The sequence below is a fragment of the Entelurus aequoreus genome, linkage group LG18, assembly GCF_033978785.1.
Source record: "Entelurus aequoreus isolate RoL-2023_Sb linkage group LG18, RoL_Eaeq_v1.1, whole genome shotgun sequence".
Taxonomy (NCBI): domain Eukaryota; kingdom Metazoa; phylum Chordata; class Actinopteri; order Syngnathiformes; family Syngnathidae; genus Entelurus; species Entelurus aequoreus.
The window spans coordinates 22,307,563-22,323,424 of record NC_084748.1 but is presented as its reverse complement, the minus strand read 5'-3'; the positions used below and the strand labels follow the sequence as shown (position 1 = coordinate 22,323,424).

The 15,862-nt window shown below is 39.2% G+C and overlaps 1 long non-coding RNA gene across 3 annotated transcripts; it reads right to left on the bottom strand.

Annotated features, from left to right (window-relative positions):
* Positions 1-2,081: 2,081 nt before the first annotated feature.
* LOC133633539 (uncharacterized) lies at positions 2,082-12,728 on the bottom strand. 3 transcript variants are annotated; one of them, XR_009821774.1, is made up of 10 exons: positions 12,657-12,728; positions 10,760-10,957; positions 10,500-10,670; positions 10,240-10,415; positions 9,676-9,851; positions 9,183-9,536; positions 8,872-9,108; positions 8,278-8,779; positions 8,156-8,197; positions 2,082-2,237 (listed from the first exon to the last, which is right to left on the bottom strand). It is a non-coding gene; the product is annotated as an uncharacterized LOC133633539 (long non-coding RNA). The 3 variants fall into 3 exon arrangements; XR_009821773.1 differs by lacking the exon at positions 2,082-2,237 and adding an exon at positions 6,990-7,343; XR_009821775.1 differs by lacking the exons at positions 2,082-2,237; positions 9,676-9,851 and adding an exon at positions 6,990-7,343.
* Positions 12,729-15,862: the final 3,134 nt, after the last annotated feature.

Here is a 15,862-nt window from a genome sequence, read left to right as displayed (position 1 = left end):
CTTGCTTTATGAATAATATATTTATTTAAATAAAGCATTTTTTCTCCTCTGTTGACAGCAGTGTTGGCGCTACGAATTTTGGGACCCTTTCAAGTCATAAAAATGGGGTCCCACAGTAAATTTTTGGGGTCCCACTTTTTTGTAAGCGTTTTGAAAACAAATGACAAATGTATGCATTATCCTGTTATATCTCACATTCTATATTGTGTTTTGGAAAAAGGTTTCAGTTATAAACATTCATTCACTTTCTTCTTTCCTTCATGGATATAAACTTTACCGCTGCTGGTATTTTTTTCTATGTTTTTATTTAATATGTTGTAGGTGTATTTATTTCAGTATAAAAGTGTAAAAAGTGTTTTGCTTTGGTCATGAAATGATGATAATGGTGTGCCAGGGCATACATACATTTTATATTCAACGCTTAAATCTCTGGAGTCTACATCAACTTCAGATCTATCCCTAGCAAAGTCAGCTAATAATTGAGCTAATGGGAGTCATGACGTCTTTGCGTCTATTGCGCCCATAGAACCCACAAAAAAACCACCCAAAAGCACCAACAATACTACATTTATATTGCGTGACCTGAATATTAACCAAGTATAAGGACCGAATTTTAGAGGCGCATTGATCAGAGAGAGGTAACTAGCTTATGCTGCTCATTTGACATCATCATCCGGTGAGCTTCTGCATCGCCTGTTAGCTGGTGAAAGTTAATTCGAGATCATAAATAATGCCTCTCTATAGAAAGATGTGGCCATAACAAAGACATTGGTCAACTTTGGCATCCAAATTAGACCCAGAGTTGGCAAGAAAGACACAACAAGATGTGTGTTTGTGCCCAAACTTTTTTTTTTTAAACCCTTTGTAAGGATTATGATTAATTCTTCATCTAAACAGGAAGCTATGAACATCCTATCAGTCAGCATCCCAGTGACAGCAGACATTGTACAGTAAGTGTTTATTATGTTTGCTGTCTCTCACAAAGTCTGCAAACGTTGTGATGCTTCTATGAAATAAATGTGCCGCTGTCTACTTAAAATGAACAAAATACATAAATATTAGATGTTATTATAATTGTGCCTGTTAAGACATTACATACAGACTTACAGCTTGTAAAAAATAAGCTTGATGGAGGTTTTTGGATGCTTTTTAGAGTGCCTTATAGGCCGAATAGGGCGACTCCCATTGGGTCCATTGTTGGCTGACTTTTGTTAACATTTAATTACGAATTAGAATGCATTAAAAAAATAAAAAAATAAAAAAATAAACATGTGTTCTTCTTGTACATAGTGATTGTGAATGATGGGCAAATTTTCGGAAAAAAGTGCAGTTTTCACTTAACTTAATGATTTATTGTGGCCATTAGGTGTCGCCAAAAACAAATTACCATTTTAACTTAAAAACAGCATATGTCCATTCCAGACGGTTCATGATAAATAAATTAGTGATTTGTATACCTACATTTGTTCTCCAGCTGACTCATTTAACTTGAGCAAACCTTATCTAACATTCTACACTACAAATAATAAAAGCATATATGATTCCTACTGATATCATATCATATCGGCCAAAACTCAAGTCTCCAATATCGGTCTCGTTTCGGAAGTGAAAAAGCAACCTTTAAGAAAGTGACACAAACTTCCTATTGGATGCAGAGTAGTTGTTGTATGCAAGTGCAATACTGTTGCATTAGCAACAAGGGAAGAGTTTTCATAGATTTTAACTGTTAAATCTCATTGCCATCCATGGATGTCCTTTGATATGAGAATCATGCCCTATAGAGAAAAACACTACAGAGTACGGTATATTTCAATACAACAATACTGTGCTGCAACCAATGACTATTTTGATGGTCAACTAATATTAACAATTAGTCGACTAATGGGATTATGAAATGTACACAATTCAGTAGCTTATAAATTCTGATTTAGATATTTTTATGGAAGTGCTAACCAACAATTAATTACTACTTACTTTTAGAAATACCTATTTATACTCAAACAATGCTACTCATTTGGTTGTTACAAAACTATAAGACTTTTGTACATTCAAAAACAAAAGACAGGCAAAGTGCTGATAAAAACAAAGTACAGTATCAGTTTGTATGTAAACAAAGGACATCAAAGTTGCAGTAATAACAGCAAACAAACAAAACACCAAAGCTACAATATCCATCCGGACATTTTCGACCGCTTATCCTACACCTTTTGTTTCTTTGTTCACTTCCTGTGCTCGGTCTATAACACAAAGAAATATAAATGTGTCTTGATTATATAGTTACAGTATGTGTACAGCTCCACTAATAGACATTGGAGTGTTACTTTCAAAGGCAATATTTAAGTATTGCTATAAACATACTTTTATATGTGACTTTATTGTATCATATGTATAGTACATGTTCCAAAAAGAAAATAGCATAAAACACCACCAGAATTAGAGATATTACAAGTCAAAGTGATGAAGCTTAGTGTTACGCTCATGACTTGGTGTAACTAAACATTACCCTATAAGATGAAGGCAATTGCATTTTATTGATATTTGAAATGTATTCAATGTTTATAAATGAATATTTAAATATACTAAATGTAAAAAAGGGAATACATTTTCCAAATAAGATCATTAAATGAAATCTAGTTTGGTTACGCCATCATGAGCGCAACACAAGGTTGTAAAAGTTTCAACTACAATTCTAAATAAGATGTCAAAAGCAAACTGAAATCAAATACACACAGCTTAAAGATTGAGCAATACCTATTTAAATGTAGTAATACATAAATATGATGATTTATCAAAATATAAAAGAAATATACCTGAACAGAACGCTCATGATGGTTACACCAAAAAGTAACGCTATGAATCGCATTTTTCCAAGTTTTTGGGAAATTGTTATGCTTGCTTTTTTTTTTTTTTTGTCCTGTCCAGCTTCTCAGGTAAATCATATAGTTGATTTAGATGCCCATATCGGCTGTTCAGATTTACTTTACAGAAGAGAAGTGTAGGATACTTCTCGTGTTGCCTTATTTGTATTTGACTTTATTAAATGTATTTATATTATCATTTGGTGCAGCCGGGCCGGAGCAGGAGGGGATAGAAAGAGAAAAAAGGGAAGACAGAGGGGGAAATTGTGGGGACAAGAGGGGGATAAGACAGAGAGACAAAAACAACAACAGCAAACACAACAATAATAACAACAACAACAACAACAACAATAGAGCAACATCAGCAAATATGACATGCACAAATATGATGGTAAAAGTGATAGCAAATAAGCAGTTAGCGAAAATAAAAAATAATACAGAAATGACAATGAGCATTATTACACTACAAATGGAGCAATACAAATACCAATAGAAATAGCGCTATTGATAATGAACAATACCCATAATTTACCTCTATTATCAACAATACAGTTGTTAAAATGCAACAATACATATACGCAGTGTTGGGACTAACGCGTTAGTTTCGGCGGTAACTAGTAATCTAACACGTTATTTTTTTATATTCAGTAACTCAGTTACCGTTACTACATGATGCGTTACTGCGTTATCTTACGTTATTTTTTATGTAGTATCTTCTGAATCTTCCTCTGTCACACGCCGGAGAGAAGAAAAGAGGCGTGTGTGTCTGGGTGTGGCTGTGGGGGGGAGGGACACACGTGATCCGCGGTTTGATATATAAAACAAAACAAAAAGGTTGTTCTCATGCACGTTCAGTCCACACACAGCGTGGTCATGGCGAGCGGAGTAACGGAGGAGCTTGAACGCCCCGCGCCATTTAATCTGTGTGTTTATAGGAGCAGACTCAGTTGTGCAAGACGAGGGTTTTAAACACATGCTGAACGTGCTTGAGCCACGTTATGACATCCCGTCGCGCACCCACTTCAGCGATAAGATTGTGCCAGATCTTTATGAGCAGGAGAAGAAAAAAGTTGTGGATGAACTATCCAGAGCATCATCTGTTGCGCTCACGACAGACTGGTGCACGTCCAGGGGAACAATGTGACGATAAGCGCTCACTTCATCACAGCAGACTGGCAGATGAGCAGACACGCCCCCTCTACGAGAGTCACCTTGCGCAGGTACTGACACAAGCAGTGGAGGAATGGAAGATAAAGATATCCCAGTCACAAGTGATAATGCCAAAAATCACATAAATGCAGTGAATGAGGCAGGACTGGGACCACAGGTAGGTGCTTTGCACATGTAGTGAATTTGGCATCACATCTCAGTCAATAGGATGGATCAGGAAGGAGGTTTCCTAGCACAACAGATGCTCATGTACTTAAGACAAAGCAAGAAATGCTAAAGCTGCCTACTCATAAAGCTCATACATGATGTCCCAACGAAGTGGAACTCCACTTATGATATGTTGCAGCAGCAGGCAGCTATATACTCTGCATTGACCCACAACACCCTGCGGACAAATGTCAAAGACATCATCAACCTGTCTGATGATGATGTGAGAGTGGCAGAGGAGGTCCTCCAGGTGCTTAAACTCCTCAAAAGTGTTACATCTCTACTGAGCACTGAAACTTCACCATCTGTGTCAATGATCCTGCCACTGAAAACAAGGATTCTACAATCCATGGATCCAAGTGTGGAAGACAGCAGCATCACTCCAGGTGTCAGGCTTTATTTCACTATCTATGTTTCAAGGAAGATGATGTGCCTTCTTATGTTGCACTTTAACTTGTTTTTTTATTAATGGTCATTGGTCCAAGTTTAAAGAAAGGAGAAATGCCTTTTTATGTTGCACTGTTTTTCATTAATTATGTTAAAATGAAAATAAAAATGCATGTCAAGTTGATCAACAGATTGTATTATTCTCCAGTGCAATAACAGTATTGTAATGAAGGCTAAAAGGGCATTAATGGGAGCTTTAAAAAAAAAGAAGAAAAAAAGAAGTAACTAAATAGTTACTTTTCAAAGTAACGCATTACTTTTTGATGTAAGTAACTGAGTTAGTAACTGAGTTACTTTTTAAATTAAGTAACTAGTAATTGTAACTATTTACTGGTTTTCAGTAACTAACCCAGCACTGCATATACGTAATGATAACTAGAGATACGAAAGAATGCAGAAGAATGGAGGGGAAGAAAGAGAAGCAACCTATATTAACCTTGTAGATTGTTACAGTAACAATAAGTTAAGCTTTGTCAGTGTGCCATGTGTTACCCAGTTTACCCTAGGGCAACAACGTTAGTATATGTTTGATGAAACGTGATTATGTGCATGAGTGTATGTATGTATATGTACTTGTATACGTACAGAATGTGTATATGTGTTTGTACAGTGAATGTATATGTACAGTATGTGTGTATGTGTTTGTACAGTGAATGTATACGTACAGTATGTGTATGTTTGTGCAGTGAATGTGCGTGTGGATGTACGAACTTTGAGTATGTAGATATGCACTGTAATTGTGTATGTATGTGGGAGCGTAGGTACCTAAGTATGTATGTATGTATTATGTATGTATGTGAGTATAAGTGTATTTGTATGTACAATATATTTGACTCCCAGAGTGTGTGGGAGCCAGAGTACGGCCCCAGCAACCCAGAGAGCCCAACCCACAAGCAGCAGGTGTGGCGCCCAGGGAACCAGGGACCACCGGCCCCACGCAGCCAGGCCGGCCAGCGACAGGAACCCTAGAGTCAGGCCCACCGTGCCGCCCGTAAGAGCCAGCAGCAGGCCGCAGACAGACGCACCCGGCAGAGGACAAGGCACGAGAGAAGCAGGGGACAGCCAGACCTCAAGCCAGCGAGAGACCACGCCCCACACGGGTTGAAAGGCGGGATGCCACACCCGGGGGGCCCAGAGACTCCCCGCAACCAGACGGGAAGACCGCCCCCTCCCCACCAGCAACCGGGCCCCCACGAGCCCAACCCCCAACCCCGGAGAGCGCGGCCCGCCCCCGGCCACCCAATTTTATGCTATTTCCAAGCATCTCCTTTTTATTATCGTTGATTTTAAATGGTCAAACTAATGCATATTATATATGCATGCCCTAATAAACAAACAAAAAGTCAGATTCATTTTGATTGTTACATTTTGAAGTACATTTGTGCAGGTGGGTGCGAATGTACCCATTACCAGAGCTGTACACGTATGTAAGCTGTGACTCACATAATGAGATAAATAAAACGATCACCTTATTCAATAATGTTTATCAGGATTCTTCTGTCTTGTACTTTGAGTTTGAGCGGTTTATCAAACTGGATCATATTAGTACTTTGTTTGACTTCTTTGCTTAATCTATTTGACAGTTTAATGCCACATACTGATATATTGAGCTTTGAGTTATGACCGAAAGGACAAGATCACGGTTACAAGTGGCCGAAATGAGTTTCCTCCGTTGGGTGGCGGGGCTCTACCTTAGAGATAGGGTAAGAAGAGGAGCTCAGAGTAAAGCCACTGCTCCTCCACATCGAGAAGAGCCAGATGAGGTGGTTCGGGCATCTGGTCAGAATGCTTCCCGAACGCCTCCCCAGGGAGGCGTTCAGGACACATCCAACCGGTAGGACAAGACAAGACAAAAGAGCTAATTCTCAAGCTCCCCTACACTGTAAACAGCGTTGCAGGGGAAAAAGTACAGAGCCCCTCAAGGACAAACAGCACCCGGCTCATGCTGTGTTCCAGAGGAAGGACCCGAGTCACAATTTGCGACATCACAGGCCAGAGAGTATCTCTACCCACAAGGCTCGCTACCACAGCAGCTTTTTCCCAGCTGCCGAGACTTTTAGCACAGGACATTAAGATGGGAAGGAAATACTTCATGCCACACCTCATAGACTAACGTGTGATTGATACAAGTGTGCAATATTAACCTAAAAAATAAAACAACCAAAAAAACAATACAGTGTTACTATGCAACATGGAAAATGCGTGCAATAACCCCAAGTGCAATAAGAGATAAGTGGAATAAGACATCATATTTACTTTTTCAACTCATTGTACAGTGTTCCCCTCATTATTGTTATTCTTTATTTCTTTTATTTACTTGTATTACTGACACCGCCTATAACTTCTGTAGACTCTACTGAATTTTCCGGATTATAAGGCGCACTGCCGACGAGCTGGTCTATTCAGGTCTTTTTTCATACAAAAGGCGCACCGGATTATAAGGCGCATTAAAGGGGTCATATTTAGATTTTTTTTTTTAATTTAAAACATTTCCTTGTGGTCTACAAAATATATAATGGTGGTTCCTTGGCCAAAATGTTGCATAGATTATGTTTTACAAACCATTTTCAAGTCGCTTTCTGAAAGTCGCTTCAGGATGCCCCGTTTAGTGGGCGGTATTATTTACGTGGCTCACCTTCGGCAGCGTCTTCTCCCCGTCATCTTTGTTGTAGCGTGCAAGGACAGGAGTGGAAGAAGTGTCAAAAGATGGAGCTAACTGTTTTAATGACATTCAGACTACTTAAATCAACAACAGAGCAGCATCTTCTCATCTGTGGCTCACTAGTGCAACAACGACGGAAATGTGTCCCGTGAAAAAACGTCCAAATTGGACTCTCTAATAACTAAAGTTCCATGGGTGATTTATGTAAACTCACTACACTGATAGTTTTTAGCGCTTCCATAGCGAGATATAAGTTAGAACTTTACGCTACTTTATATTAGAAATGGCAACAGCGGAGGGTGAATGCCCCATAACAAGAAGATAGTGAAAAAGAAGAAGCTTATCGACTACGGAATCGGCACGGACAACAGTGGCGGACGTACGCAAATTTTCAGGACTTATGCAGATCTCAAATACACATGAGCAGGTACCAGAAGGTAAGAAAAGTTGGTTTTGCATAATATTGCGAAATAAAACGCCAGATAATATGTCTGCTAATGGGTGCCATTTTGCGGTCCTTATACACACACCATAGTAATACTTGTATCTCTGACTACAGTAGCTGTAATGGGCCGACAATCCACCAAGCGATGCGGCTTCAAACACGTCTCCATTTCATCGCTGCCACCACAGCCCGGGGGGGGGGGGGAATAGACTACAGACTGTGGTGAAGTAGGCCGGCTTCGTCGCGTGAAGAAGCCTACAATTTTTGGTTGTCTTTACCGCTCCGTATGCTGAATGGCAATATATGATATATATCTCGATATGTTTTCCGTAAAGTAAAAACAAAACACAAAACAGTCCTAGTTACCTGAGATACTAAGAATGTCATCACCTCCAGCTGGGACTTGTCCTGATGGATGAGAACATAGCTCAATGACAGATATGCATAAACTCACATAACTTAATATTGTGTTAATGACTGTCACTCACTTTCAGTATTCCGGTTGTTATTACGACTCTGTAGCTCTGCCACTCTTGGAGAAGTGCCTTCTCACTGATGGGAGGGAACTGCTTGGCCAGTAGTTTTAGGTCAGAGACAGTCTGACTCTCATCAGCTTGTGGTCCTTGTGGTCCCAGTGAACTAAAAGCACCAAGAATTCCAAGCTGCTGGAACCTCAGCTCCAGGTGCTGAATGAGTCCATCAATGTAGGGGTCTATGACCTATTCACATTACATGTGAGAGAAAATTCAAATGTAGGCTCATATTTCAGGCGGGTTATTATTGTTTATTCATTCTTGAGCTTGCTTAATTGTGTCTGAAAACGTTCCCATAAGGTGGTGATGGAATGAGCTGTCCCACGTCTTGTCCTCTCCTCTTCTGCATCGATGTTCAGACTGGTCACCTTCTCTTCAACCTGAGCTAAAAAGGAGCCCTCAGGTTGCCGTTCACCTGCTGCTTAATGTTCCTCAATGTCTCAATGGTAACAGGAACCTATAATAGACATACAAATTAAACATGATTTTATATTTTCAAAGGACAGGTGACATGCATTAAATTAAGATCAATGTGACATCACATCTTACATGGTTCTTGATTGTCTTGCAATTGATGTTTTCTTTCTGGAACAACTTTGAAAGCTGGATGTCTGCAACAAATCTGTAAGTTGCACAGTAGGTGTACAACCCCCATGCCACAGGATCCTTCTTTAAGTCTGCCTCCTCAGCTTGTGTAGTAAGTACTGCAGGTAGATTTCTCTGGAGATTTGAAATGGCCTTCTCTTGTGACAGCTTCCTAGTGTCTTTAACCTCCTGCGGTGGGGGCTGGGGCAGTTAATTCAATATTTATCTCAGGAATGTGATGTACTTCACTTCAAACACCTGATGTTTTCACTTACTGTGACTTTCAGGTCTGCTACTCCAAGCACAGTAGCAGCTGCTTGTAGAGCGCTGGTGGGGTTTGCACTATTCCTAAAATAAAGGTGCAGGTCTTGTAGGTGCTTTCTGAAGATTTTCATATATGGCACTCCATCTGCTGCATCTTTACATGCTAGTGCCAGGCGATGAGCAGCACAGTGCACTGACACTAACTAGTCAGTCAGCAATTTCCAAGGCCAAAGATGCGGTCCTGGGGAATCTTTTTCTGTGTCATGACCTCCTTCACAGCTTTAGTTATAGTTGTAGCTGTGCCATATGGAATGGTTACAAGGTCCAAGAATTGACCGAACATCTCTCCTTCCTTGTCTGTGTACCTGGAGTATTAACAAAAGAACATTTTTCATTTCAAATTTGTCTTACCTGGTTTTGTTACTCACACACACACACACACACACACATGAAGACGCCATCACTGAAACATTTAAAAAATGAAGAAGGTGACCACTACTGTACCTAACATGGGTATCTAACTGTTGCGTTACAGAGATATCTGTGGACTTTAAAATTTCAAGGCCAATAGCCTTTGATGACTTGATGGCCTCTAAAATGGGCTCCTCCACCACTTCATCAATGATTTGGAGCATTTCGTCCACAATCCTGTGGGACTTGTAGTTGGTCCTCTGATCAATCTAGGGAAATAATATATCCTTAAATTATAGTTAAATAAATGATAAATGGGTTATACTTGTATAGCGCTTTTTCTACCTTCAAGGTACTCAAAGCGCTTTGACAGTATTTCCACATTCACCCATTCACACACACATTCACACACTGATGGCGGGAGCTGCCATGCAAGGCGCTAACCAGCAGCCATCAGGAGCAAGGGTGAACTGTCTTGCCCAAGGACACAACGGACGTGACTAGGATGGTAGAAGGTGGGGATTGAACCCCAGTAACCAGCAACCTTCCGATTGCTGGCACAGCCACTCTACCAACTTCGCCACGCCGTCCCCGTTAATTCTACTAGAAACAAATGACAGCAAATGTACACTGTATAATATATATATATTGTTTTACCTTCAGTTTGGAAAAATATTCGCAGCCTCGGAGGTCTGCCAGATCCAACAATGTTGGGTAATTGGTATGGTGTGCAATCTCGTGCTTTACCAGCCAGTATAGACATTTAAAGCCTCCAATTATGGCCTCATGCTCCAAATTCAAAATAAGCTGAAATGCCTCATTGATGGGCAGATCTAATACACAAACATTAAACAGTCACTGTTACTTTAAACCATGTTTTTTTTTTGGTTATTGCTGAACCATTCAGAAACACTTACTTCGGCTTGATTGGGCTGCAATGCCCACACACGAAACGTGAATCGCTGAGCTCAAGTGCGAGTCCAAGGCATCACGTCTGTAGTTAATGCAGGGGACCTCTATGAACGGCCTTTGAGAGGGACCATGTGATGCCCTTTGACGGTGCATTCTACATAGTCTGCAAAACATTTCTGGGAAGAATACAATAACTGACTTAATATAGCTTAGTCTACATTTTATATTTCATCATTTAACATAAAATAAATAATGCTGTACTCACAGTGTTTGGTATGATAAATACACCCTGCATACTTGGGGTCTCTAGCTCACTCCGGGTTCCACCCACTGCCTCTGTGTTTAGAGGATAGCTGGGGATCTGGCGGTGGAGGAGTTGCTGGTGGTGGGGTTTGGGGGGGACGAGGCGATGCAGAAGAGTGAAGAAACCTACAATTTTTGGTTGTGTTTTCCGCTCCATTTGCTGAATGGCGATATGCGATATATATCTTGATATTTTTTCCATAAAGTAAAAACAAAACACAAAACAGTCCTAGTTACCTGAGATACTAAGTAAATCATTATTATGACTTAGTAAGTCAATATTTTGACTTAGTAATTTTTCTAAGTCAAAATAATGACTTACTAAGTCAAATTAATGACTTACTGTAAGTAAGCGTTTGCAATAAGCGTTTGAAAAAAATAGTTAAAAGTGGGGCCACATGCTGACATATGCTCAACTCATCATGCTTAATTTATTACAGCATTTGGGAAGCCTGTAGTTGATTTTTATTATGTAAATGTTATATTTTTTATCAACATGTGATAGCAGGGACCCTGCCATTCAAAACTAGGCTGCTACATTACTAATGATTAATGTAACTATAGCCATACTTGCCAACCCTCCCGTTTTTAGCGGGAGAATCCCGGTATTCAGCGCCTCTCCCGACAACCTCCCGGCAGAGATTTTCTCCCGACAAACTCCCGGTATTCAGCCGGAGCTGCAGGCCACGCCCCCTCCAGCTCAATGCGGACCTGAGACTGAGTGGGGACAGCCTGTTCTCACGCAATATAAACAGCTTGCCTAACGAATTCAAACGAATGGAAACAAGAATTTCAGTTCATCCAGGACAGTTCGAAGGGGAAGGTGTATGTTGCCTGTAAATATGTAGAACAGACTTCTCCATTGAACACGGTGGCCGAAATGATATACTCATTCATGAATGGAGAAGTTAAACAGGACAATACTGCCATCTAATGGTTAGCCACCGGAACACTGAAATTTAAGTATTTCTTTTATGTAAATAAAATAAATAAATATATATATATAGCTAGAATTCACTGAAAGTCAAGTATTTCATACATATATATATATATATGAAATATATATGAAATACTCGAGTTGGTGAATTCTAGCTGTAAATAACCACACCCCCCGCCCCAACCACGCCACCCCCCACCCCCGACCAAGCCCCCCCACCCCCCCACCCCCACCCCCTACCCCCCACCTCCCGATATTGGAGGTCTCAAGGTTGGCAAGTATGCTATAGCTGAAAAAATAGTACAATAGCAATAGGAGAGACTATTCATCCCTGAACACTATGGAGTTCATGTAGGCTTTATGATGCAGTTACATTATTATATCAACTATCAGAGACAGCTTCAAGAAACTCTTCATTTAACATAATGTCGTTTTTTGCTGCTTCAACACAGCTCAATCCACACAGAAAAAGGTAAAGTGAAATAACTTAGTTATTAACTGTAGGTCAATAATGCTGGTCTTTCTCTCAGACAGACAGGACTTTGCTGTCCGTTTCATGTGGGGTGCACACACACATGCACACACGCGCATGCACGCACGCACACACACGGCACAGTGAGCTAACGTTACGGTAAAAGCTAATTAGCCTTCACCTCAAGGACTGTGAGTGAGCTGAGCTGCCGCTTATGTTTCTAGAACGTCAATGGGCTCATAGTGATGTTACTAGGACTGAAATACTATACAGGAAAAATGTATGCCCTACTGGCCATTGAATCACCTCAACAGTGTACAAAACGGGTTATTTTCAGGCGCATTTAAAAATCAAACGCATCAGCAATTAAAACATATCTTATGTGGTACTGTCAAAATTAAAATTGCAAAAAAATTATTAAAAGTGAAAAAAATATATATTTGAACTCACAATTGGTAGCACCAATTCGACGCCGTAAAAGGCAGTGGTGCCCATTGTAGTCTGCCTTTTGGAGGGCATTTCCCCATTGCATCGCCAGAACAGCTGAGCTAGCTTCCGGGGATGGAGATGCAGAGTCAGAATGGAGACGGGAGGAGTGTGTGCGTGTGTGTGTGTGTATGTGTGTGCATGTGTGTGTGTGTTTGTAGACATACTCGCTTCTGTCCTGGATGACATCGATGACGGTGGTGTCGTCTGTGAACTTCAAGAGTTCCACAAAAGGGCCCCCTGAGGTGCAGTTATTGGTATTGAGCAGTGCTTCTCAATAATTTTTTCTTAAGAAAACACTCTCCGCCGCGACTATAAATAGTATATCAGTGTTGGCGTTACCGCACTTTTTGTGTCTCTTTACACATTGAAAACAGAAAGGACGTGCAACTACGCCGCCGGGTTTGCTTGTTTTTTTTATTTGATCGATTATCGCTTTCCGCCGGTGTTTTGTTTTCTTTATATTTGCCGGGTCAAATTTCCATCCCCGTTTATTGCGTTTTTATTGGTCGTACATTTTGATTCACCGAAAGTTTTATCAGTGACAAATACTGCCTCAGTTTGCACTCGGACAACTTTACCGCGAAGGGCTGTCAAAAGAAAGACTTCATGGTAAACACTAAGGTGAGTGTAAAGTCAACCTTTTTATCTTCATCCTGTGCCAGGTCTCCAGTAAATGACTTGTTTTAGTCTTTGTGAGTCCATGGAAACTTCACTTTTATCTCCCGCTGGATCGACATCGTTCGAGGATGGAGACAGGCTAGCTGTTAGCTTCAAGTTAATCAGCACCCGACCAGACTCCTCCACCCCAAAAACATACTTTGTATGTCAACAAACGGGGCACATCTGTGCCTTTTGAAGTGTTAATGTGCGAGGAGTGTTCAAAAGGAGTCTCTTGGAGAAGTGGCTGAAAAGTAAGCAAGTGTCGCTCCCATCATCACCGTCATTGTTTACTGAAGCAGAGATGCACTGTGCGTTATGATAAATGCGCATGCGTCACCAGGCTCTGCTTTTTATCGATAGATTTATCAGATTTAATTTTTTATTCTCTATAGCAGGGGTGTCGAAAGTGTGGCCCGGAGGCCATTTGCGGCCCGAAACGAATGTTTTAAAGGTCCACGGCACATTCTAAAAATACTATTAAAATAAACAAAAGCATAAAAGTGGAATAAAAAAGCTTACAGGTGAAATTTAATTCAGAAAAAGTTTTAATGTTGACAAAGCTGTTTTTTTTTCTTTAAAACTGTCATTGCTCAAAACATAATATTGAATCAAAACCAATGTTTTATGAATTATTGAGGCTCTGATTACTTCACATCAAATGTTCCACTTTGAAAAAAAAATGTTGTGGAAGATGTTGCATATTTAGTGTGTTTGCCATAAAAAACATAGTTTTCTTTGACAAAAAGGGCAGAAAACAAACAAAAAAACGAGATAAAAAGAACAACAACTTAGAATTGACGGATAGATCTGAAGTTGATGTAGACTGAAGACATTTAAGCGTTAAATAAATAATATATCCATGCCATGGCACACGATTATCAGAATTGTATGACCTAAGCAAAAAACTTTCTACACTTTTACACTGAAATATATACACCTACAACTTACTAAATACAAATATAGAAAAAACTAACAGCAGCGGTAAAGTTAAGATGCATGAAGGAAATAATAAAAGTGAATGAATGTTTATAACAGAATAAATATGCATAAAAATTGGTTTTCTTTTATATTATTTTTTTTTAATGAATTAAGTAACGTTTATGACAACCTTTTTCCAAAACACAATATAGATTGTGAGATATAACGGGATAATGCATACATTTATAATTTGTTTTAAAAACGCTTACAAAAAATTGGGACCCCAAAAATGTACTGTGGGACCCCATTTTTATGACTTGACGGGGTCCCTGGGACACCATTTTGAAAATTCCTAGCCAACACTGTATATCAGGGGTCACCAACGCGGTGCCCGCGGGCACCAGGTCGCCCGTAAGGACCAGATGAGTCGCCCGCGGGCCTGTCTAAAAAAAAAAAAAAAAAAAAAAAATTTTTTTTTAAAAAAAATTTTTTTTTTTTTTTTTTTTTTTTTTTTTTAAATTAAATCTACATAGAAAAAACACAAGATACACTCTCAATCAGTGCATCAACCCAAACAACCTCCCCCATGCACACTCATCCACACCCACTCACACAAAAGGGGTTATTTCTTTCTGCTACCAATATTCTGGTTCCCACAACATAGACAATACATCTGCAAGGGACACACGTGACATACATACATGATTGTATAGGCTGCTGGTCCACTAACATTTTCATTAATTACTATTTTTTATGTAATTATTTTTATAATGTTTTACTTTCTTTTTTATCCAAGAAAATGTTTTTTATTTATTTATCTTATTTTATTTTATTTTTTTAAAAAGGGCCTTATCTTCAACAGACCAGGTTGTCAATGAAATTAGATTTGTTTAAAGGGTTTTTTAAACCAGGCCCAGTCCAGATAATGTCCAAGTCGGACTCAGCAACACACACCTTCATTCATGTACACACAAAAAAATTAGGTAACACAACAGATTGCATATCATTTATAAACAAAATTACATTTTCAAAATAAGCATTTATGTACAGTCCAGATTATGTCCAGGTCACTCAAATTAGGGAACACAACAACAGATATCATATAATCTATAAACATAATTATACTTTCAAAATAAGCCTTTGAGGACTTCTCATCTTTTTTTAAAATGTTTTTTGGCATCATTATCGTTTTCAACCATGTAACTTTCTAAAGTTAGAAAATACTGAATAAATGTTTTAAAGAAAGTAATACTAAGTGAATATCTGTTGTTGGCCTTAAAAATAAACATTTTACCGAGTACTATAATTAAATTGACTAAATCATGATTGTCAATGAACTCTCCTAAAATAACAGAAACCACATTAAGCTTTATAAACAAACCAATCCTTAAACACATTTTTTCAACTTCCACCCAAAACAAAGACACAATATGACAATACCAAAACAAATGCAGGGTGGGTTCAGGCTCCTGACAACAAAATCGGCAATCATCTGACTCTGTCGTATTCCATAATTTTAACATTTTCCCTGTGGGTAAGAAGTTATAAATAATTTTAATTTGAAAATAACGATTTTGCACATCGATAGT